Here is a 24,899-nt window from a genome sequence, read left to right as displayed (position 1 = left end):
TTACTTTAAAAATAATTCACTCTCTCTGAGGTAGCATGTGTTAGATGTTCCATGTATTATTTGTTCATACTGTCCACAACACATTAGGATGTTTCACAGGGTATTCAGAGCTGTTCTCTGCCCTGTGTAGTTCAATGGATAAAGAAAATGTTACAAAAGGATAGCTACAAAAAACAGAGGACATACAGGCAGAGAGGAAAACCAGAGTTACAAATATCAGGTGACTTGTTCCAAAACACTCCCCTCCACCACAGCCCACTCAAATCCTTTTCCACCAGTAATTGCTCCCTTGGCCAAGGCCTACATCCTGATTTTCCCTCCCTCCTCAGACTTTCGACACAATCCCTGGCAGAGGACTCTCATGCTCTGTCTCTCATACATAATCACCCTCCACAACCAGGAGAAATTCTTCTCTCCAGCTCACTCCTGATGTCAGAGGCTCCCCAGGCTGCTCCCATTCCTGACAAGGTGCCAGTACATTGGACCATGCTGAAAACATGCTTCTGAGGGAATAAATCTAGAGGATATTTTATAGAAAGGGGCTCCTGTCATGTATTGTTTCAGCAACAGGAATGTCTCAAATATCTGATGTCTGCAGGTGCATAATCATCTCAGTTTGTCCAATGCTCGGACCTCCTGGTGACCATGACCAGACGGCATAAGCAGATCAGGTTCTGCTGACAGCATAGAGGGCTTTGTGGTATTTGGGAAGGAGAGGTCTGGGGTGGCCCTATCTCAACAGTCTTGCTTTTGCTCAGCGACTGAGCACCTTTCATTTTCTCTGGAACCTGTTTATTTTGTACCAAAGATTTCTCTAGAAGAGCTATCCCTCAATCACTGGGAACAAGTCCCCCTTTGGGCTCTTGATCTTCATGATGCCATTTTGTTTACAAGCTTCATATTTTCATAGGAGTCTTCCCTTGCTGGACAGACAGTCTGACATGTTAAGAGATAAAAAACACAGAGCCCTGATTACAGTCCAGAACTGAAAATGGTGGCAACAAGAGACTATGTAAAGCAAATGTGTGCTCAACATGCAGCAAGCCTTACCCTTCCCAGTAAGTCATGCAAGGAAGAGTATCAGAAACATCATCCACTCATTTCAGTGACAAATTACAATATGAAGAAATCCCAAAATATTGTATAATTGCACTGAATGGAAGCATATTTAATTGCTGATATACTAGCCCTCTTGGTTACCATTAACTAGATCCACTGACATCTGAGTAGGGAAGTTTCCTAAAAACCACTACATCAGGGAAAGATGATGTAGGTATGTAGGAAGAACTGCTTCTGTAGAAAGTTATACATTAAAGGGGTTATAGCAGAGGATCACTTAAAAACACAGTTCTTCTTAATTGTTAAATCACCCAATTGGCTTGGTGTTATTAAATAATTTATACCAAGTGCCAGTGGCAATCTATGTAACACCAAAAGATATGGGTATTATGGAAAATACCTGAGGTGACAGGATTCTGGAAAGGGTGGGAGAGGAGGTGAAAATATTTTGTTAATCCCATCTGAATAGACATGATATGGTTTTCAGTGCTTTAAAACAACAAAACCTAGGATATACATTTCACAGGTGCAGGTCAACTTTCCAGTCATTAGTTATCACAGGAGATGCCAGAATAAAGAGTCTGGGGATGTTATCTCCAAAGAACAGTCAACTGCAGGAATCAATAACGTAAGTCACTGCATCACTGTGCCATCGTAAAGTATCAGCCTTGACCTGCAGGAGCACCTCTAATCTCATGTGGCTAGTTCAAGCTTCTATATCTACATCCCCATGTCACATGTGGCTTGGATGAGCTACTTAAGTTATTTTCTCTTCGTAGCCCTTAAGATAGATTATTTTGAGACAAACTGAAGTAAACAGGAAACAGACAATTACAAAAAAGCACCTGACATTATGAGTCTGGATAAAGCTGCTTTCTAAACATACACCATTTTCCCCATTTTTCTCCAGGCAAATTACTGTTTTGGTTAGATCATGATGTAACCAGAAGGGAAATACTATCTTCTCAGCTTCACCAAAGAATTTGAACTTTTCCTTTGGACTTGTTCCTAATTGAGAAGATCCAGAATGGATCCAGTTTGTCTGGACATGAGGACGTTAAATTGTTAACTTTTTAGAGTCTGTGTGAAAAGGATGTTCTCAGTCACAAGTGCATTGCAAAACTCCAGCAGTGTTCAATATTCAATACACTATGTCCCCTAAAGTCATGTCAGAACATACAGCAATCTTCTTCGACAAGGAAGCAGTAAAGAACAAACAGTATTACTCAGATCAGCAATTTTCAACCTCTAGTCTATCGACCCACTATTTTAAGAGGTCTCTAAAAGGCTGCTAAGAAAATCGAGCCTTGAATGACCTATGCTGGAGCTCACACCTCTGGATAATGCAGGCGCCTATGAATGCTTTGAAAAATGCTGAAAACAATGACTTTGGCAATGGGGGTAAAGTTATAAAGAGGAAAGTATGTCCAGTTTTTGCACCCAAATTTGATGAGTCTCTTGCTGTTACCTTCAGATGTGTGGGGGGAAAAAAAAAAGAGAGACCTGCAGTTTCCATGTCAAAAGGCAGACAGAGAGACTCACAGTAACTATTAATAAATAGATAATAAAAAACCTTGTTTACATTATTTTGCCTTTAGTTTCTGTATTTAACTGGAGAGAGATGTCAACATGTGTAATGACTACAGCAGCTATAATGTATGTACCTGCTACATCTAATTTTTTTGAATTTCTGATTCAAAATGTGTGATATTTAATATGTAATTAATATTATTTAAGAAGTACTGAATAAATACAGAGCTGTAACAATTTCTCTGAACCTGACGGAAACTTGGCTTTGAAATAATTTTTCAGTCTCTGACACAGAAGAGTATTATTGTTTTTCCTCTATGCTTAATGAATACTGTAATAGAGGAACAACAAGCTCTTTTATGCCTGTACCTTTCACTTATTTACTTTGAATAAAGATATACCTGTGCCTTTCTAGTCCAATAAGCAACAACTTTACTTATAGAAAGCACCTGAACAAAATGGAGTAGAAACCTAAAATTCTATCTAGTCTTCCTGAAAATTTTAATAGCCAAACTGAAATTAAGTCAGGGTACAAGGAATGCACAGGTGATGCACTGGTGCCTTCAGAAGAATTAGCTTCTTTGCAAGTTTCCTGAACTGAAATAATAGCTGTAAGGAGAAGAGACAAAAATTCTAGACATGAATGTATGATTTCTGTTATTCCAATACCGATTTTCAAGGTTACTCTAAGGAGATATTAAAATTCTAATTTCTGTTCACTGAATCTACACCTCTGAGTAATCATGACTTAACATGCTGTTAGATAGATTTAATTTTCAAAGGAAAATTGGCCAGAATTGTTTTAACTGAGGTGACAATTCTTATGCTACAAACTTGCATCTTATATAACTATTTTCAAATACTTTAAAATATGAGTTAAATACATTAAATACATCTGGGAAGCATATGAAATAAATTCTCGCTTTTCAAAGGAGGGATAAAAGACAGGAAAAGTTAAATGATTTGCCAAAAGTCACCAAAGGAGCTGAGGTGATGCCAGCCGATGGAACTTGAGATTGGTAAATCTGACTCCCCTCTTAGATTCATATAATTAAAACTCAAAAAACACTACCCTAAGTCATTACACATTCCACAAAACATCTTTTTCCATTATATAAAGATGTCTTCATACCAGTATTTTTAATGAAATAAAATCTCATCCATTTCTCACACTTTGATCTGAAATACCCAGTTCTAACTAGTAGTAAGTTACTTTTTTTATTCACAGTTCCTGCAGTATAACATAGGGTAACAATATATTTCCATTTATATCAACGATGTTGTTAAATTGTCCAATTACAATCAACCACGTTTGGAAATATCCATTTTTTTTCAGTCTGAAAAACAAGCCAACCCCCAAACAGGTGCACTGTGTGGGGCATTATTTTATCCAAATGAGATATGTGAAAAGACAAAAAGAGTTGTAAGGTAATATTGAATCTGATTCCCAAAACAAAACAAGTGAACCTAACTCTTTTATGTTCGTTTTAACAAGCATCCAGTAAAGGAATGATCTATGGGAACTTCTTCTCAAGCATCAAAAAACAAAGAGGATGCGTAAAAAAATACCATTAGCACAGAAGGGAAAAAGTTTATTTGTGCATGTATAGGGCAAACCATGAAAAGACTACAATAAAATAATAATACAGAAATTAAAACCCAGTTAGAATATATTATCTGCAAACTGAACAGACTAGCAAACAAAGCCAAAAGCTTTATTTATTCTTATGGTACAGCTCCCAAAGCTCCTCCTAATCAAAACAAGGCCAGTTTGTAATGAACTTTCATTTTTGGCAAACAAACCGTTTACAGCTTCGCTCCTCAGCCAAAGGCATAACAAACGCAACCCGCAACACATCCGCTGAAGTTCAGCCCGCTGCCTCCCCTTGTGGTGACCCCGGGAGCGAAAGCCCCCCTCGACGGCACACTCAGCTTGGCTGAGGAGCTGAAATTTCCCAGCAGCCTGTCGCTGCCCCCCTATCTGGATATTCCCTTCCAAAACAGGCTACTGGGGAGCAAGGGCGTATTCTCCCTCGGACAGAGCCGCAGGTCATGGCTGCGGTCTCATATCGGCATTCCCAGCTGCTGAGACTGCTGCCGTGATTCCCATTCCCACGGTGTTTGTCGTTTAGGTGCAGGGAAACTCTGCTTTATATTTGCTTCCTCATTACATTTCTCTTTCATGGCAGGCTGTTTCAAAACACACTGTGAAGTTATTTTTAAATTCACTTTTGTATAAGCGACTAAGAACCTTCAATTTTTTTTCCCCACAGAAAAGTGAAAAGAGGGAGAACTTCACAAACTCAGAGGGAGCTTATCTGGGCCACCACAAACAGGTCTTGACCCCGCTCTGGGCAGATCACCTGCAGAGCGCTTGGTTCCCATGTCTACTCAGTCCATGACGTTTTCACTATAGGTGCCAAATACTATAGCATTGATGCTCCCTATTACAAACTGGATTGAGCCTCTGCGGTTCAATCAGTGCAGCCCATTCATGGTCTCGGGCCCACAAACAATTCTGATGTTCAGATTGCCAGCAGCATGATGTGTTCTCTCCTAAGAAAAAGGTTTTCTCCTACTCCCTGTAGTTCGCTGCACGTTCCCTCTCCCTTGTGCTGCTGTTTGTGGGCTCACAGGACAAGACAGAGCCAGCGGAGACCCACCAGCAGAGAGGACGGCACAACAAGCAATTGCTTGGTCACAACAGAGTCATCAAAGGCTGAAAAAGGTGGGAGCTTTCTGCACCTACTTTGCTACGTTTGTTTGCAGAACATCACTTTTTATCTTCATTAGATTCAGCCTCATTGTAAAAGCACCTAGTGCCTTGCCTTCTACATGTACAGAGCAGCAGGGCATTACGTATGCACAGAAAATTGGAGCAGTGCAATCTATTAATATAGAAGTTACATATTTTAGACCAGCTAGAAGGCAGGCAGAGAAGCTGCCAGATCAGATCAGAGCAAACACGCATGTTCCAGTGTTTTGTCTCCGACAGTGGCTGCTGCCAGCTGCTTTACAGGGAGAAACTAAAACTATGGAGGTTGATGAAGCAATCTCTGTCCCACAGTGGGAGCTGATAACTGAAGACTAGCTGAACACTTAAACACCATGCTTAGCACTTTTCCCAAATTACTTCTTGGTATTAATTACAACCCTGCATACTGTTGATGCCTATATCATTTTATAAATCTTGTTAAATTCCTGGCCTCCATGACTTTCCTGTGTTAATGGCTTCCACATTTTAATCACATGTGAGAAAGTATTTCCTGCTTTTATAGAAGTATTAATATGGACGCCTGGCAACTTTTCTTCAGAGACCAAAGAAATATTTCAAAGAAATGCTGGCTTCCAGGCAGTAAGGAGACAGCTTCAAATAACCTCTAAATTCTCCTCAACAGTATAGGCACATAAATACAGGCATAAATACAAGTCTATGAAATTCACAAGACTTCAAATGTTATGGATATAAATTTCATGTGAACACAGCACCTTAAAAATTCTTGGCTTCCTCAGTATTTCATGTATTAGAAACAAGTATTACTAAATTCAAGTATTAACAAGTCAAGAGTCCTGAAATTGTTCCTGCATTACAAAATACAAGAACTGTTCTGAAAGCTTTAATTCAATGGAGAGAGACAAAATGGCCAAACTGCTGAGGAATACAAACCTATTACCAGACTTTTTCGGGCACAAACAACAAAGCTCAGATAATACTAACTAGCTTTGAACACATATTTTAAATCAGCAAGCCTATACGAAACACCACATATAATACTGTATGCAAGCTGATGTTTAAAATCAACTTTGGTATCATGTTTTCAGAAGGGAATGCCTAAATATTAATAGGTTACTGTATTACAGTCTCCATAACATTCTATTGCTTTTCAGGATTAGACACCTACTTACCTACTAAGTCAAATTTTAACTGAAAGAGATCATTTAAATGAATTTTCATTTTGTGCAGTTGCACAAGCAACTGCTTGGATTATGTATGCCTAAGAAATGTGATAACTTTCATGATTAAAATTTTTCCTTTTCTTGTGAACAGTAGAGCATTGCTCCTCCAGCTACATGGTAACTTTTGAGTTTCAACAAGCCAGCTGAAGTGGCTGTTATGTAATTAAGGACCTTTACTTTTTTGCACATCTTCTGGGATTACCGGAGAGGGCATTAGGAGCCTGACAGAACGCTGAAAAAACCAGCAGAGGGTCAGGAAGTCAGTCCTGGGAGCAGACGTTTGTTGTAACTGCATTTACAGATGGATGCCATACACAGGGAAGCTGGCATTTAGAAGGCACTGTACTCAGATCCATTTTACTGTATTAAGGCTACTACCCCCCCCCCCAAAAAAAAAGACAGCTCGGTGCAAGAGAAGGGAAAATGGTGACATATCCAGGGCACAACTCCTGATAATCTAGGAGACGCTCTGTGACAACCCTGTTTCTCATTTCCTCTCGTGAGATCTTGACCCTTGCCTAGCTCACCCTGGTATTTAAGGCTTACAGCCTCTTTGCTCATGAAGACTCCTTAAAAAGCCTTGGTAGGTAAAAGGCAGCCCTTCACACCACCCTCCCCACAGAGAAGACAGTGGCCCAGGCTTCTCCCTGGAGCAGCAAGGCTTTACAGAGTCATAGCTCGCTTCAGGGCGGCATGAGATTTAGGACTCTTATGAACCACCAAGGACTCTTATTAATCAGCAAGAACAGGCTGACTCGGAGCAAGAGACGCTGCAGGCACCCTGCTGCCCCTCTCCTGCTGCCCGATATCTCAGTCCCTTCTCAACCAGCTTCTGGACAGCATTATTTTTTCCCCCTCTATAACTGAAAATAGCAATAGCTTACCGAGAAAACACCAAATAGTAAACTATAACCAGTGTGGAGCTGATTCACAAGCAGATCAGGCACCACCGTCCCTCAGAGAGGCAGGGGCAGAGACGGCTTTGGCAATCTGATTTTAATTTGCAGACACATGTCTGTCAGAGCCCTAAATCTCATACTATATTCCCTTCATGAGTGATACTAAACACATGTCTGGAAAGAATTAAAGGGCAGTCAGTTGCCTTGAATTCAGGAAAATTTAAGCATTTTTCTTACTCAGGTGTCAAAAAATATTAACATAACTTTGTACTTTATAAAATGGAAAGACTCCAAAACCAGGCAGTATTCCATGTACCTGTAGTGATAAGTAGAAGAATGTTTAGCTATAATATAATCCCATTAAAAAAAAAAAAAAATCTCCCTTGTAAATTTCTTTACCATCTGGGACAAAACTACTGCAATTTTTCACGAATGATGCCAGGAATGAACCGTAAGGCTGAATTTTCCTCTACAGTATGTAAGAATTTGGTTCTGAATCAATTCCAGAGAAGACACCAGCCACCATCAAAACAGAAGCTTTTAACTCCTGCACAAAATGAAGACAACTCTATCCCCTAACACTGAGCTTCTACAAATATGACCCTGGAAAATGGTACCCCCGAAGCCATTAGGCACTGCACTGCAGTTATCTGGGATTCATCTTGCATACTGTTATTATTATTTTACTGTTTTGGAAAGCATGCTGAAAAGCCTACAAAATAAGCACATTTTTAGATTATCATGACTTTTTATCTGGGAAACAGAATTTGGAGTAAGTCTTTAATAAATAGCCCATTTGACATAAACAACCCAAGGAAAGAAAAAAGTCACCGAAAATCTTTAGAAAATGTCATTTCTAAACATATCAGATGTTTCCCAGTGCCCTATAATATTGCAAAACATTTCAGAGTGGATTTAGTTTAATCAGAAAAAGGTACTTTTTTTGTGGAATAAGAATGCCCACAAAGATACTAGAAAACCCATTCTGCTTAAATTTTAACCTTACCTTATTTCAGCAAGATGCGTGTGCGTGTGTGGGTGTGGGTGTGTGCCTACACCAGTCCTCTCATGTTAGTTTCTCTCTTTTTGACTAGGAACTAAACAAAGTTTCTCAACTTTGCTCATTTTGTAAAGCACATGTAAAACGTTAGGAAAGGGCATTTAAACGATTTGAAGCAATTGCTGTCATTTCCTTTAGAAAAACGTAAAATAAACCGTTCTTACTACAGATTTCTGCCAGCAGCCCATTTATCAGTGATACAAGGAAGCACAGACACATGTACCAGGTGTCAGTATAAACAGAAGTGCCCACACCGCTACCAGTGTTTCTAATGTGGGTGGCTTTTCCAGCCAGTACAAAGCACAACTCTCCTGGTAGAGCTACATCCAAATGAGGATACCTGGCTCTAAAATACACTGATATAATTCAGTATTAGTAAAGTAGCACATCTCGAGTAAATGTGGCCTGTCTTTAAGATCTCCCATTCCTTAGCCTGTTAGCTAATTCATTAAAACTGGCATCTCAGGAATGGAAGCAAGGCTCCCCCTTAGAGGTAAGAGTTACAGGACACTTGATGATCCTTTTACAACACAGGCATTACTGACCGACCCAATCTATTAGGAAGCCTCATGTGCACTTCTGGTCCACACTATTCTGTGCCTTGCCATGTAGAAAAGGTAAGTAAGTACTTCAAAATGAGGTATCTATGGCTTTTAATCACAGCTTCTCCTGTTACTCCTGAGTGACTTCAGGTAATAAACTGCAGAGCTGTTTGCACAGGGCTTGCACTTCTGTTTGGCCTTATGGGTGGAAAGCAAACCTGCACCTGCCTTTGGGGATGCCAGGTCGTGGGTTGCAATGCCACCCTGCTTCTTTCCCTGAAATGATGCCCAGTGCACAGGCTTTAGGATAATTTTATTTCCTTTTTTGATTGAGTTTTTGGAAGAGAGAAGGCTAATTAGTGCTCTTTGGAGACACCCTTGTAATTTGATGTCTCTGTGTCAGGAGGCTTTTTTTCTTTTATACTGGCTTTGACCACTTCAATAACCTTCAGTATTGCTCTAAGTATCTTTTAGCTCTCTTATACGTAATCCCTTGAAGATTACATGTCCTGTGCACTAGCAGAGAAACATCTGAACTAATGCATCTATTTGTATAGCTGTGCCAGACATTCTTTTTATGCTCTTCCTGTGCTGTGTTTGTAATTTTATCTGTCTTTCAAAAATTCGATTAAGGGAGAGTTAATGAAAATTAATTGTATTGCTCAGACAACATAGAGCAGCATCACACAGATGACCTATTACAAGTTCCTGATGGAGCAGTGAGAGAGAAGAAGCAAAGTACCAGTAAGTCTCTTTTGCATGCTTCAAAACACTGGTGAAGGCTGCTCTAAAGTTGTTTGTTACAAAGGCTGTGATGTGAGTATGATGTTACTGATTTCTAAATGAGACAAGAGGAAATCTAAAAAAAAAAAAAAAGCTAAACATGCTAAAAAAATACTAATTTTCTTATTTGTTTTGTCATCAAAAGTAAATTATTTTGGAATAGTTGTACTGTACTTTTTATTCATTTTATGTATAATTTCCTGCAAGTGTTTTTTCCCCTTGTACACTTAACATCTCAGTTTATGATTCGGATTTATATGGTATATATTTTTTTAAATACAGTATCAGCTATCCCAAAGCACTTTATAAAATGATGACACACTGAGTAGACAAGGTTGAATATGTTCAAATGCTCCCACCAGTTCAGGCTTGCTCTACTTGTGGTCTCCAGCCCAGAGTTGCCATGTGTGCTGCAGAGTTCATGTGTGTACAGCCTCTGGGTTCTAGCACTATAAATTGAGTTTGGGGATGCAGCCAAACTGCTTAAAACCTTTCTGCCAAAATAAAATGCAGCATGTTGCCCTGTGAGAACAGAAACCTTGGATGAGAGTCTGCTTCGGCTCTCTGCACAGAGAAGGCAGCACGTGGACTGGGTCTTGCCTACCCAAGACTGACAGGCCAGCTATTTCAGCAGCCGCAGTTTCCTTTATGGCCTTCCAAAGCATTCAACTGGATGGAGTAAAGTAACCTGCCTGCAAATAAAGGACATGCCAAACACAGCCATGCAGCCTTTCAGGGAAGCTGGGCTGCCCTCTGGCACTCGTCCTTCCAAGAGATCAGGATGCCTTCACTCTTTTCAGAACTAAATGGAAAAAAAACCCCAACCAACCAACCAACCAACCAACAACAAAACACCACAAGCTCTTCATACTACCTACACAAACAAGAAGAAATTAATATGGAATATAAATGTGCCAAGTCAATTAGAATTGCTCATGTCTTTCAAATAAGCACCACTTAGCATTATCTGTCACCCGAACAGCCAGCCAAGAACGGCATGTTTCTGTTCAGACAGAGGAAAGGATTGCTGTTAGCACAGCACCCGCTCACACCTAACCCCAAGGAATACAAAGGCTAGAAGAAGTATTGCACTTTGAGCTAATGCTCTTAAAATGCTTCAGAACAAGAGCTATGAATACTCGGGGAGGGTGAAGAGGGGAGAGGAAACCTCATAAGCGGATATTTCAAGAAAATGAGAATCAGATGATGCATTTAAACACAGTCCATTACAGTTACGCTGTAAACAACCAATTAACCTTCTTTCAAGTATCTTATGATCTATGTGCTCATGAAATCAATTAATATTATGACACTTCATGTTAGTTCATCAGGCGTTATTAGTAGCATATTGGGTTTTACCACAGTAACTCTTTTTTTCTCACTTCAAAATAAAGCAATACCGAATATCAACATTTTGGCTGCTGCGATTAAGAAGAGGATTAAATAAAGTTACTTATTTTACAGCTGTTTTTTTCCCTGAACAACTTTGTGTCTAAAGCAAAGAAGTTCATCTGAGTTCTAGTCTCACAGTTGTAGCTTGTTTGTTCACTGTGGGTAACCAGCAATAGATTTATATGACCAAGCCCACAGAGGCATTGCTGAGATCATCTGGATCATGATGCAGGAAAACACAGCTAACACACATTTTATAGCTTCCAATAATCCTCTGCATTTCACAGACCAGTCATATGAAACTAATAACTGACAATGAGATTGTTTATTAAGGCAGATCTTTGCCAAAGTCAAGGAAGATCTATTAGCTCAGGAAACAATCATGGAAAAAAAAAAACTCCACCAAAATCATATTACTACTGAGACAGGAAAAAAAAAATCTTTACAGCAGGATGTGAAAGCAGAGGTATCCATTCAGTAGGCAGAGTCTGAGCTGCCTTCTCAGCACCACAGATAATATTCCCCCCAAAAGAGGAGAAAATGGTCTCAGGGCTGTATGTGGGTCCAGGACTTTGTCCCCTATTAATTGTGCTCCATGAAGCCATCCAAGGGCATGCTGTCATGGCCCAACATAATGTAAAGAAGCCAAAGCACATAAGAAACCTATGGTACCATGGGAGCCGAAAGCTAGCTATACGTTAAGATGGATGTGCCACTGAGCCAAAGGGAATTAACTCATACTCATTCAGGTGCAGTGCCCCGCTAATGCCAATACCACTAACTTTGAAACCCTGGGCAGTCCTCCCTTGCCCACTGTGCCATTCAATGCACCATTGCAGATCGCACTGCTGCGCTCCGCAGCAAGCTGCAGAGGATGCCTCCCCGACACGTTCCACAGCCTGGAACGGCGCTATGTCCAATGCTCCCGAAAAGCACCATGAAGGTAGTGATGAATGGGTTAAATAAGTATAAATACACAGCTTCTGAGAAGTTGCTCTTTTGGGGGGAAGGTTTTGACCATCTCCTTCCAAAACACTAACGTCTCTCAAACTGAGTTATCTTGATGCTATTTGACATCATTTTTTCTTCAATTCTGCATTCTGAAATCAAGTTAGATCATGGTGGTGGCTAGCTTTTCTTTTTAATATCGTACTCTTGCAGCCCCACTCCATGGGCTGGAAAGTGAAGTAAGAAGCAAAAGAAAAGAAAAGGTTTTCTTTCAAGATTGGGAGGACACTAGTAAACAAATTCTTGAAACCACCCCCTTAAAAGCAGATTTTCAAAAGCCTTAAAAAGCTTTGGGTCAGTGACTAGACTATGAAAGCTAATCCAAAATTTGAGTTGACTTCTGAAGCAGCCAAAACATGTCTGCCCCTATGCAGATCTCCAGGACCACTCTCTTTCCCCTGTTCTCCCTATAAAGGCCCATATGCCAGCCCACTTTCAATTCTAATACCTTGGCTTCCTTCCCAGAGCAGTGTGATATCCCCCTTCCTCTCTTTAAAGACATGACACAGAATCCAGCTGCAGCTACACTGAGATTTGGCTTGCAGCATATCAGTTCCTGGAACTTGCATTTTGATATACAAAGCAATGTGCTGTCATTGCTGAATAAATAAAAGATTAAATGATAGCAAAAACAACCCACTTTCCTACAAAATACCACAACCTTCAAATCAATGCTGCAAAGGATTTTGTAAAGGAGAATGAGAATGGTCATAGGAGTCACGAGTGAAGATGATGGACTGGGACTGAGGTGATAGAAATAAAAAAGTCCATTTCAGAAAAAAAAAAATTCAATAATAAGAAGATTTTCAAAAAGCTTGATAACATTCAGATACCCAGCTGCCTCATTTTTTTTTCCTGTCCCTAATTCCTACCAGCTGCCTCATTTTTTTTTTCTGTCCCTAATTCCTACCTACCTTTATAAAACCTTACTCTGTGCATCTCATTACTAGAATCAGTTCACCTATGTCTTACTTAATCAAACTTTGGCAATTCCTAGTTTAAATTTCACTAACATAGAGATTCCAAGGAAATTATTCATAGCTATAAAAAAGGCAGAATAATTTTTCCTAACTTTCAATGTCACTGATATACCCAAACAAACACTGCCAAAAGATTTGCTTCTTGACTGCGCTATGTAACTACTTCGATCGACAGCTGTCTCCTTCACTGTCATTTCAGCCCTTCCCAAAAGAAAAATCCACATACTTTCCCTGAAGCAACTGTCCCATGGCACTCACTACAGGATCTGCAGCAGCAGCATGTGCACAGCTGTACAACATCTGGCATACAGGTGTACAAAACTGCATTTGCTTGCTGTCTGGCCAGTTACCACACATTTCTTGGAAGGATAACAAACAGTTATCGCGTAGAAAGACAGATAGTAGTGTCGCACCCGCTGTTCAAAATTACATTTATCTTCAATGTTGTAATCTCTGGGCACTAAGGTAGAAGAGTAAATGTTGTATTTTTAAGAAAGCAAGCTTCTATGGAACACAAGCTATACCAAGCACGGTCCTTCAGTTGGGTACAAATAATCTAGCTTGGATTCTCTTTTATTTTCAAGTAGGAAGTTGGTGGGGCTGCAAAGCACATTTTAAATCAATTCTCCCACATGGTATGAAATGGAACTGGATCAAATACTTTCATCCATCAGCTTGAACTTACATGTTAATGCCAGCAACATTACTAATGCTAATCTTACATACGGCACCAAAGATGGACTAAATGCAAAACTCTACAAAAGAAATAAAGCTTTCATAAAAGCGAAGTTCACATTTAAAAGGCAGTCAGATGGCAGTCCAGCTTGCAAACCAGTATGAAACACAGCATGCTTTTACTATTGTAAAACTCTGGATTTTCCTCTGCTCTCCTCTTTCTGTTAAGAAAGAGAGCACTCTATAGAAATACAGTGCCAAACTCAAAAAGGGCGCAATACACAGGAAAAAACTGTATTATTCAAGCAGTGCTGAAATCAGGGAACACTGATTGGTCCTTTTTGATCACTGACATACACAGCCAAATGCTTTTTTTCTTTACATTAACTTTCTTCAGAATGTCCTCCCCAGCCTGAAAAGACTCATCACTTTACATCTCTCAAAGGCCTCCTGTTACTGAAATGAAACTAGACAAGAGTAAGTGTTAAATGGGTAGCCAAGAAGACAGCAAATAACAGACGGTGATTTTGGAAGGAAGTGGGGGAGTCTAAAATAAACCAAAGCTTTCCAAATGTTTCCAGCACTGAATTGGATTAGTAGCATGAACTGATAGGTGCTCTGGCAGAGAGAAAACTGACAATAAGAAATGAAATATGGGTAAGTTATTAAAACAGCAAGCTTTGCTGGCACTGGTGGTTTGCTGATCCTAATCAAGTTTCCAAACACAATTTCAGTTTGGAATTAGAAAGGAATGTCTGACCTATTACCAGAAGCTTTAAGGTTCATTTAATTAGCCCTCAAAACAAAGGGGTGCAATATTTTCTTTTACTGATGTTGTGCAACATACATGTGTTTCAATTTACCTGTGTTTCTACAGACTTCACCCTCCTCTATCTTTGCTATTAAGGCAGCTGGAGCCGTTAGCAAATGTCTCTCATTTTGATACTCTAAAAGAGCAGTTTAGCTATATCCATAACTCTCTGCACAGGCTCTGTTCTCTTCTCAGTTGTCAGTACAGGACCAAGCCCTGTAGGCAAGTTACTGACCATTTTTTGATTTAAAAGTCAATGTTAGGAAGATTTACTAAGAGAAGAGAATCTTCTTCACCTGCCTAAAAATACTTAGGAACTAGGGCAGAGAAAGGTGCCATACCAACCTTTTCCAAAACAGATGAAAGGTGACTAGAAATCCTCCTGGTGCTAAAGAGGTAACATATTTTGAGACATTACATCTGTGTCTGAATCAGCAGCTACCTCTACTTCATACTCATGCACATAGCCTAGTCTCCAAAAGATGAAGTAAAGACCTGATAAAAACCTAGTCTTTACTAAATAAGTGGTAATGAGTCAGAGGTGATATTCTGACTAAAACACTGAGCACCATTATGCCCTAATGCACCGTCTCAGCTGAAGCAGGGTTTCATAAAGCATTTCAAGAACAGGCTTTGCAGCTGCTTGACCTGAATGCTCTATCATGAGACCAGTACTCAAAACGAAAGCAAAACAAATATCCTCAGATGCTGTCAAAAATTCTGCCTGGAAATTACAGAAGATTTTGCCTTGAACTTTGTTAAAAGATTAGCAGAACTTCCAAAGAGTTGCAGGAAGTAGCTATGCTTCAAATTTCAAATAATTTAAGCTTTTTCTGTTAAGGGGTTGCTTGATTCCAGCTACGAAGTAGGATCTTTCATTTTATGAAAAGTAAGTCTGAAAAAACCTAACAACATTCCTACAGTTTCAAAATGTAAGACTTGTGAACAGCGGGGAGCAAAGACCAACGTGTATTAATATAAATAGACTGGAAAACCAGCAATAAAGAACAGATATTCAGTGCAAAAATTAACACAACTCTTCAGCATCAGTAAGATGACTGGCATTTCACAAGGAGAGTTTAGCATTTGTTTAAGCCAACAAGATGGAGTCAGAAAGGAGAGTAGTATCTGAAGAGGGAGTAACTGCACTGGGAGCAAGTCAAGGACAGTAATTTATTTGCATGAACTGGCACCAAGAATTGTAGCACATCTTTCAGAGACTAGTTAAAGGAAAACCTTACCTGACATGCTACTGGTGTATAAAATTACATTTATAAAAATATATTATATTCTATTAATGTTAACACATGCAAATCTTATACTGATTTTTCCTTTTCCTGATGCTCTGTCATTTTTAAGTTTTCATTCTTCCTCTCAGTCTTCCTTGCTGATCTTCTTCCTTACCCATTTTTGCTTTCACTCACTGATACATCCCTCTGCATTTCTCACTTTGCTCTCATTCCTGCCCCTTCCTTAATTCTCCACTCTGCCTGGAGGCTCTAGGCCGCAGCGCCCTTGACCGCAGCCTGAAGGGAAAGGGCTGCCGCGAGGAAAAGGCCTTGCGCTCACACGCACAGTTCACGCCAGGCTGCAGGACTGCTCTGGAGGGAGCATTTCACATCCATGCCGAGCAGCTGGCCGTATAGGCATGGCAGGAGCTTTGCTTCTTCCAAAGGAGAGTTGTACCACAGACTCTAACTAGAGACCTGCAAATCTCTCTCTGCTGCTATGAGCTTGAAGTACAAAAATTCGAAGTTGTGTACACATCCAGGTCAGTAGCTTTCTAATATCTCCATGTTCGTGGCATGTGTTCACATGCTCAAGACTAAATGGAAGGAATGGGTTAATCTGATACTAGGTTTAAGGAAATGTTTTTGAATATATACAACAAGCTTCAATATCTCAAAGGATTTCAAGATTTATTATCATGTAAACCATGTTCAAGCAGCATGCACTAATGCCTGCAGTACTAGCCTGAGGTTCAGGAACCTCAGGTAATTTCCCAGTTCTGCTGCTTGTGCTGGACAACAGTTTCCTTCTCATCCATACTGCAGGGATTGTATCATACTTGCATCTCCTCTGTGACATTTCAAAAAGTTACAGATGAAAAGTACTATATAAAACCTGGAATATTACTGCAAATACATCATATGATATCATACTAAATGTGAAGAATGACACTGCAAATTGATTTTTAATAGTACATTTGGGACTTGCTAAGGATGTACACAGAACAATAAACATCTACGACCTACCATCTTATTCCTCTGCCCACTGACAGCAGATTTTGTATCAATTAATGCACATCTACCTCAATACCCATGTAATATATTTTATATATAGGTACTGGAAGTAACTCATAATTTAAATAAATTATCCAATCCATGTTATTTATGAGATACTTTATATTTCATGAATGCCTCAAGGCATAAATAGGCATGCTAAGAAATCAACAAGCACTCTTACAATTAGGTAATTGAGTCTGAAAATTTCAGTAAATAGCCACAGTTTCTGTCAATCAGGTAATGGCATTATTCAGAGAGGAATCTTACTCAAAAGGGAATGCATGAGAAAGACTGAAAAATGGCTAAGTACGTATGTATGTGCCATTCAAATGAATATGAAAGTTTACTTCAGGAGAGAAAACAGATATGGCTTGGAAAACCATTATCAATTTTGAATACTGGGGAAGTAAAGCAAAACTATTAGTAAATACAAAAATCAAAACATTTAAAGTCTAGCAGCTAGAAGAAAAAAGGTGTCAAGAAGAAGGTGGCTTTGAAGACAGGATAGAAAATAGTATGTTCTACAGGAAATGATATCCAAAACAGGTAAGTAAATAAAAGCCACTTCACAGCAAGAGAAACAGGAAAGATGTGATGAGACCTGTGTCATTGCAAGGAGGCCTGCCCAGACCACTGGGATATCCCCATCTTGGTACAGGAATGCTGGAGGCCACCCGAACAGCGCGCCTTGCTGCTTGTGACTGCCTGGGGATAACAGCCGGAGTGTCCAGAACTGATTTCATTTTAAAATACAGTTACCTTCTTTCCTAGAAATTTTGATTAAGATTTGCTTCACTGTTGCAACATTATTCTCTACATGTCTAGAAATTATTTCTTCTCCGCAGGACACACATGGCAACAGTATGTGGAGATGAAACGAGTGTTGGAGGGAGAATGAGCCACACCAGCGAGTCATGGGGAAAATACACCCTGTGCAAAGAGGGACCCTATCAAAGATAATCGAGAAAAAGTAGCCAGCAAGAGCAGAGGAAGAACTAGTTGAATTAATGGACAAAAGCCACAAGATTTCAGCTTATAGTTTTTTCTGGAAGTCCAATTAAGCAAGAAATATAACCAATAGCCTTGCCAGATTTAATGTTCCTGAATCCCACCTGTTTCAAATGAAAAGAGATTGCATTGAAAAGTAGAGTGTGAAAATTCTTAAGGGCTAGCTCATAGTTGCTGACAAGTCTTCTAAAAAAAATAGTTTCATATTAAAAAAAAAAGCCTTAAGTCTGGTTAAAAGATATGAATTGCACTAAAGGTTAACAGACCTCATTATTTACAGGTGCCAGCACTTAACATCAGTTGTTGGCATGGATGCTCAGCACTTACCTCAAATAGTCCATACCGTCTATTGTAGTCATCAATGTCAGCTTATTGTTTTATCCTACTTGCCTATCTGCCTCTATCCAATGCTCATTTCCTGCCTTTCACTAAATTCTCTGAGGCAGGGAAATATTCGGTTCCTCTCTGAACTGTTGCTTATGATAAATGGAGTCCCAACAGGTCACTTGGGCTCTCAAGTACATCATGAGATACCCAAAATAAAAAAGAATGAGTCCAAGACACATTTATCTTGAACATGCACATTCCCCCCACTTTTTTTTTTTAAACACCACAAAAGTCAATTAGATCTTGACTTGTTTTCCGCAAGACTACAACATCCCTTGAATTTTTGTGATTTTTCCCATTGGATTATAACAGCTCCTGTTACTGTTTGCCATTTTTAAGAAAACTACCTGCCTTTAGCAGCTGCTTTTAATATTCCCTCCGTAGATTTATCTTCTGAAATTCTCACCAGAGTGAGCTGCTTTGAAATTATTTAATACATGGAACAAAGCCAATACGAAGTACCTGGCAAAGCTTCCCCTGTAACTTCCATTACTGCTGACCACACAATTCATCTATTTAGGAAGGAGACCTAATCATAGCATCAAATGAGAAGAGATTCATATTATCTTCCTCTGAATGCCTGATGGTTTCTCCTCACTTTACAAATGAGCATTCCAATTTCAGTTTAACATCATCTTGTTGTTAATTATACCTTACACAAAACCATACACTAATGCAATATAACCAACAGCTCACTCTCAGAGCTCAGCACAGGTCCATATAAGAGGAATCTTCAGTCAAAATGATTTTAGGTGAAGACATTCATTCTACAATCACTGCAAATATGCTTTATGCACTTTGCAACTTTTTCTCTGAACTTATCCGTAACAAATTCCACAAGGCTCCATACAAACTGCTTCTTCACTTAGAACAAAACAGGCTTATTGGAAGGAAAACTACTGTTTATCAAAAAATTTTTAAAAAGCGGAGAATCTTAAGTTCATTCTGTGGCAAGGGCTAAATTACACTTTCTAGGGATCCCATCTGACGGGAGTCTGATGCTATAGACTGCCACAATTTCTAAAGAGTATGCCTGAAGTGAATACAGTCAGCAACATCAGCCCGTAAGCAGTTAGCCAAAATTTGCAGGAGAGCGAGGGCAGAGCTGAAGATCAGGAAGAGTTCAGTGATTTTGGAGAACGGATTTGGGATATAAGAGATGCTTCCCGCTGGAGCAAGCAGCATGAAGAACACACCTTTCGTTCAGTACATTCCCTGGCTCATTCCTTCCTGGGAGAAGCCAGAGGTCCTCTAATCGACACCCCTCCCTGCCCTCTGTCCTTCTGGCAAGCTTGAGGGTGCCTGGAAGAAGAAAACACTGTGACCCTAATGCAAAAGGATGTAGCATTTCCTAGTCAGGAAGAAAAATGTGGCTTAGAGTGACACAGTGATGGGGCCTCCTCTTCGGAACTGCAAAGGCACAAGAAAGGAGATAAACCCATGCTCACTCTCCTGGCATGCGTACTCCAGCATTATAGGCACATGGAAACACCTATGTACTAAGGATGAACCAAGCGCAGTTCATCCGCATGCTCATTTTGAGTTTTTGACCACACAGAAAAATACTGGATTTGGTTTTGTAGGCACATGTCTTTCAGTCCATGAATGATCCCCATAAGAGCACATATGAGCTTGTTATTATATACAACTTCCTCTTGGCGGGATCCCCAAAGCTCTAAGTTACATGTTCTATTTTTAATATATGCCATAATCTGGTTTTCCATCTTATTTTCACAAAATGTTAAAGTTTTATGGTGCCAGCAATATAGCTAGACTCTCCCCCTTCAAGTAAATAGATAAAAAGTATTAAATTGAAAGTTATTCTCGTTTATACTCTAAGCTGAAAACTAGAATTGTTTCTACTTGGCAGAAGAGAAAGCATATTCTGATCTCTATATTACAGTGATGGAAGGCGTTTTTCTATCTTCCATCAGCCCTTTTGCTTCCAGTGCAAGCTTGAGAAGTTTGGAAGCCTTTTTTGCTTCCAAAACTGAACACATGCCATCTCTACATCAAATGTATCAAAATTAAAACTGCTTCCAGTTGCCAAAACAGCTCCAAGAAAAAAAAAAAAACAAGTTAGGCTTTTGGCTGTTATCAGGTAGAGCTAATGGTCATCTATCAAATTATTTCAATTTGTTGCAACAAAGCACAATAAAATTGAACAAGAAAAACAATGTGTGGTTTAACAAAAGAAATAAATACATGTGTTTTCAACACAGTCCATAATCCAAACCAAATGGCAATAAACGACAGAATGATGCTTGTTAACACTGTCAACAGTCAGCAGAAATATCTCTTGTTCAGTTATAGTGAGACTTGCCATGAACACCTTATGATCAACCTAAATGCATCCTTCAAACAACAAAATTCATTCTCACAATTTACATTCCTCTGTACTTACAAGGGAATTTTTCTTACATCAAATGATGACTGCTCCATTCGTTGCACCCCATCTCCAGTGATGACATTATGAATTGGGTGAAACATGTATAAACTGATGGGTGGAAAACTACCTTTCAACATAAATATGCAGAAATTATTACTTTCAACAAGAAAGAGATACCACCCCAAATTCTGGTCAATGGCAAAACTAAGTAGGATGTGAAGATGTGAACTGTACAGCACATATGCTTTCTCTGGATACTGATACAGTGCATACACGAGCCTGAATATTCTGTGGTAGGGCTGGACTTGCGTGTGCAGTTACAAAATAGTAAAAAGATAGGAGAGCAGAAGTACTCTGAAAGCACTGATTTCAAATAGTCACAGATCCTGCAAAGCAGTGAGACACTTTTGAAACCTGAAGTTGGAGCTGGGCCAAAAGCATGAGTTGCAGGGTGAGAAAAGTCTGAAGGCCACTTTCCAACAAGTGCTGGCTGAAAGAAGCTTGAAGCAGCTAGCAAGGGAACACCACTCAAAGTTTTTGACAGTACGTGCAAATGCAATGATTTTTGAGAGGCAAGAGTTGCAAATGGAATTGGGGAAAAATATCCCAGTGATATCACCTGTCCATGTGATGTTTACTTTTTTGAAGGATGCATTTGCCACATTGTGAGATGCATAGTATTGCCATAACCAAGGCCTAAAAGAAAGCAGCATAATAAAAAGATTTTAAATACAAATAATAATGAAATTTAAAGGTTTTCTTTTATCTTAATAAAGATTTTCTATACAAGCCTATCAGTGTTTCTCAAAAAAATCTCATAAATTAACACTACTAAGATTCGGCACTACACTTCTATGAAGCCACCTTTAGGTTACGGATTGAGTACAAGAGCCTCAGTGAGGTCCCTGAGGACAGATTTCTCCAGCAGCACCTTCAGTACTGACAGCAGACTGAAAATAAAGAGCCAACTGTGAACTTTAAGTGGTGTTGAATTTCATGCGGTTTTGTGGACAAGATAAATGAAGAGTAAAAGAGAGATTTATTTTCACTTATCTAAGTGAGGCTTAAAAAAGAGTAGAAAAAGTACAATAGGTTTCTACAGGTGACAAATTGTCACAGTTCGTTTGTCCTCAGTCTACTGATTGGTTTTATTATTATTAAGTGAGCAAGTAAAAAACCCAGATAATCTCAGCATTACTGAGTTTACTGATGATTTACTAAATAGCAAACACATTACCCACATTTCATCCGCTTTCCTCATTCACTATATGCTTATTTGATTGCAACACTGAAACCAAAAGGCAAGCTCAAAAAAACTAGCTAATATGAGCTAATATTCAGTATTACAGGATGTTAGCCTGCTAGATGGGTTACTACAGAATAAATGTTCACCACCTTTATTAGAGGCATTGCTGCATACATTTCCTTTAAATGCATCAACACAGCTTTCTGATAGACACAAATTAAGGACAATACAGAAAAAGATTTTCTGAAGAATGTAGGTGATATAAATGATGTTTCTGTGACTCTCACAAACCTGTGTGTGTTTAACAATTGATGTGTTAGCTGCTAAATGAGCAAAACCAAGTACCTTTATGTCATTTTGTGTATTTGTAGAAACAAGTACCAGTGGACTTGGAACCCAACTATCATTTTTAAACTGCTGATAGAGCCACATGGTCTCCAATTAAAAAAATTTAAGTAAAAACCTGTAAAAGTGACTTAAAGAATAACCTCTGATGAATTTAGAGAGACTATGCGGAAAAGGAAACCATGACCTGATTACCTGATTCTCACTAATTTTCCTGAAAGTGGGTACTCTGAGGTAAGTTTAGCCTCAAAGTCTTCAGAGAATTGCTAAGCTTTAAGTAGGGCAGCACATGTAAAATATTTTCTTTCCAATTGCAACATTCCTACATATGACTAAATGGCCTGTTCTGAAGTTCTTTGTGACAATACCTTACAAAGCCCAGCTCCTTATGCTGCCAAAAATAGAGAAGCACGGCTATTAAACAAAGATGCTGTGGTCAGACACTCCAGCCTAAAATATCATGGAATTACAGGATTTTATCTTCAGAAAATCCTGAGTCCCTGGAGAGAAACTGTTTAGCCTACAACCAGCTCCAAACTTTGACATGTTATTAGAAAACTTTATTAAAAATGTGAAACTGGTTAAAGAGGTTGTTTCTTTTATATTATACATTTTTGTAGGATTTCAAGCAAATCTCAATGTCCAGCTGCCAGGCTGGAAGTGAAGTATCAGTGAAGTATCAAGCCCTGGTATAGCTAACATGGCATTAGGTCCACTGCATAATTACAGGGGTAACAGTTTAAAATGTTTCAAACCAGCCAAACTTGATTAGAAAAGTGAGTATCAGTGCAGCTTGTGCCGTAACTCCCTCAGCTTTCTTGTGGCTGTCCAAGTCTGCACCACTACCCAGCGGACTCGATTTTAGTCCCAGAAATACACAAATGAGAGGGCAAGCCTTACACATAGCACCTGCGCATGGCAAAACCAGCATTTCCACACTGAACCAGATACTGTCTTTTACAGAGTCATCACTGTCAGCCTGTCTTCACACAGCTCCTCACACTTCAGTTTGGGAATATCTAACTAAAATACACCCTCCAAATATAGGAAAAAATTGGCAGACTATGGCCTTGGCTCCATGATAGCTCAAAGCTTTCCAAGCTGAGGCTGCTGCAGCCCTGTTGTTGAGTTCAGGGAGCTAAATAATGTTGACAACTTTCTCTGTGACAAAAACACATCAAAATGCAGCTGCTTCATCACACACAGCACTAAAGAAGTTGTGTTACTGTCATTAAGAAACATCCATTTTTGTATGTAACTGCGGTAAGGAAATAGCAAGGAGAGACAAAGCTATTTCTTGCCTTATGAGTCCATTTGTTAGCTCAGACCTGGTCATATTTCTTCCTCTTACAAAAAGTTCAGCTTCTCAGGAGCTCAGCTACTGGCCAAGAAATAATTTTTTCGGCCTTTACAACATAAAGCAGAAGGAAGCATTAAACAGAATTTTCACACAGTCATGTGGAATGGGCATTAACTGGAGAGAAGGCTTAATCTGGGTGCAAAACTCAATATACTGCAATCCTATAAAATGTGAAGAGAAAATGGTAGAGAGAAAAGATGAATCAAGCTGGCAGATGGGTCCATCATGGAGAAAGGGCATGAGAGAAGGGAGACATCACTCTGGACCGGTTGATGGGGTGCCCATACCAGGGTTTTAGTCTCAGACACATGAAACTGTAAACTTCTGGAACATTAATTCCATTGGGGAACAGAACTTCCTCTAGCACACAAGGATATGTGCCTTATTCTTCCTTTCTTTCTATTAAGAAAAGAAAAAAATTTTTTTGACATGGGATGTTCACCAATGCATGGTCCTAGGAAAGGTAGACAAGAGGATGGCAGATGACAGCCACAGGGCAGTGACAGGTAGTCACTCTGAATACCTCAAAATGCTGCATATCTAGAAGCCTGCTGGTCAGTGTTGTAAAATGCTGGGAATACTTTTTTTTTGATGGACATCTCTGCCCATCAGATGCCTCTTGAGCTATAGGTTTCTAACACAGTACTGGGCTGGTTTTATGCAACTCTCTCCTAAGCCATTGTCAAAAGGTAATGCTCTATTCATGACATTTCACAGTTTTAGGAAGTTACCTTACAAAAAATTGGTTCTTTGAAAGCAAAACCATTATTACTTATCAAAGGTGCAATACAGTATGCCACCATTTGTACTTTCATTTTTCCTAAATAAGGACACAAGGAATATATTAGGGAATATTTTAGGATCTTAGGTGGGGTGAGGAGGGAGAGGAGGAAAAGCAGCATAAATTTCTTTTAGTGTTGTCCACAGAATGTAGGTCAGTATACTCTGATGGAAATGCTCTGATTTGATTTTTCACATTCTTAGACATAAACATCTCAGGATTTTTCAGGTGAGGAAATCTCATGGGCCTGCCCATTACTCGTCAGAGGACTTTTATGTTTGCTTCTCTGCTTATTTTAAAAAATGTGTCAAAATTTTGCTTGTCTTGTGAAGTATTAACCTGAAGTGATACTATTTAAATATTGAGTAAAACTTCTATAATGTCTGTGTCACAGTGTAATAA

The 24,899-nt window shown here is 39.3% G+C and overlaps 1 protein-coding gene across 4 annotated transcripts in view; it reads right to left on the bottom strand.

Moving 5' to 3' along the window:
- Window positions 1-24,899, bottom strand: part of MTHFD1L (methylenetetrahydrofolate dehydrogenase (NADP+ dependent) 1 like) — a 166,242-nt gene that overhangs the window by 14,318 nt on the left and 127,025 nt on the right. Inside the window, exon 27 of one of the 4 annotated variants that reach the window (XR_010883739.1) lies at window positions 19,573-19,678. The exons of the other annotated variants lie outside the window; for them this stretch is intronic. The gene's annotated coding sequence lies outside the window, so the exon portion shown is untranslated. The remainder of the gene's footprint in view (window positions 1-19,572; window positions 19,679-24,899) is intronic. 4 annotated transcript variants of the gene reach the window in all.

The sequence above is a fragment of the Apteryx mantelli genome, chromosome 3 (assembly GCF_036417845.1).
Source record: "Apteryx mantelli isolate bAptMan1 chromosome 3, bAptMan1.hap1, whole genome shotgun sequence".
NCBI lineage: Eukaryota > Metazoa > Chordata > Aves > Apterygiformes > Apterygidae > Apteryx > Apteryx mantelli.
Note: the sequence above shows the minus strand (reverse complement) of the source record. Positions and strands in the feature narration are given on the sequence as shown.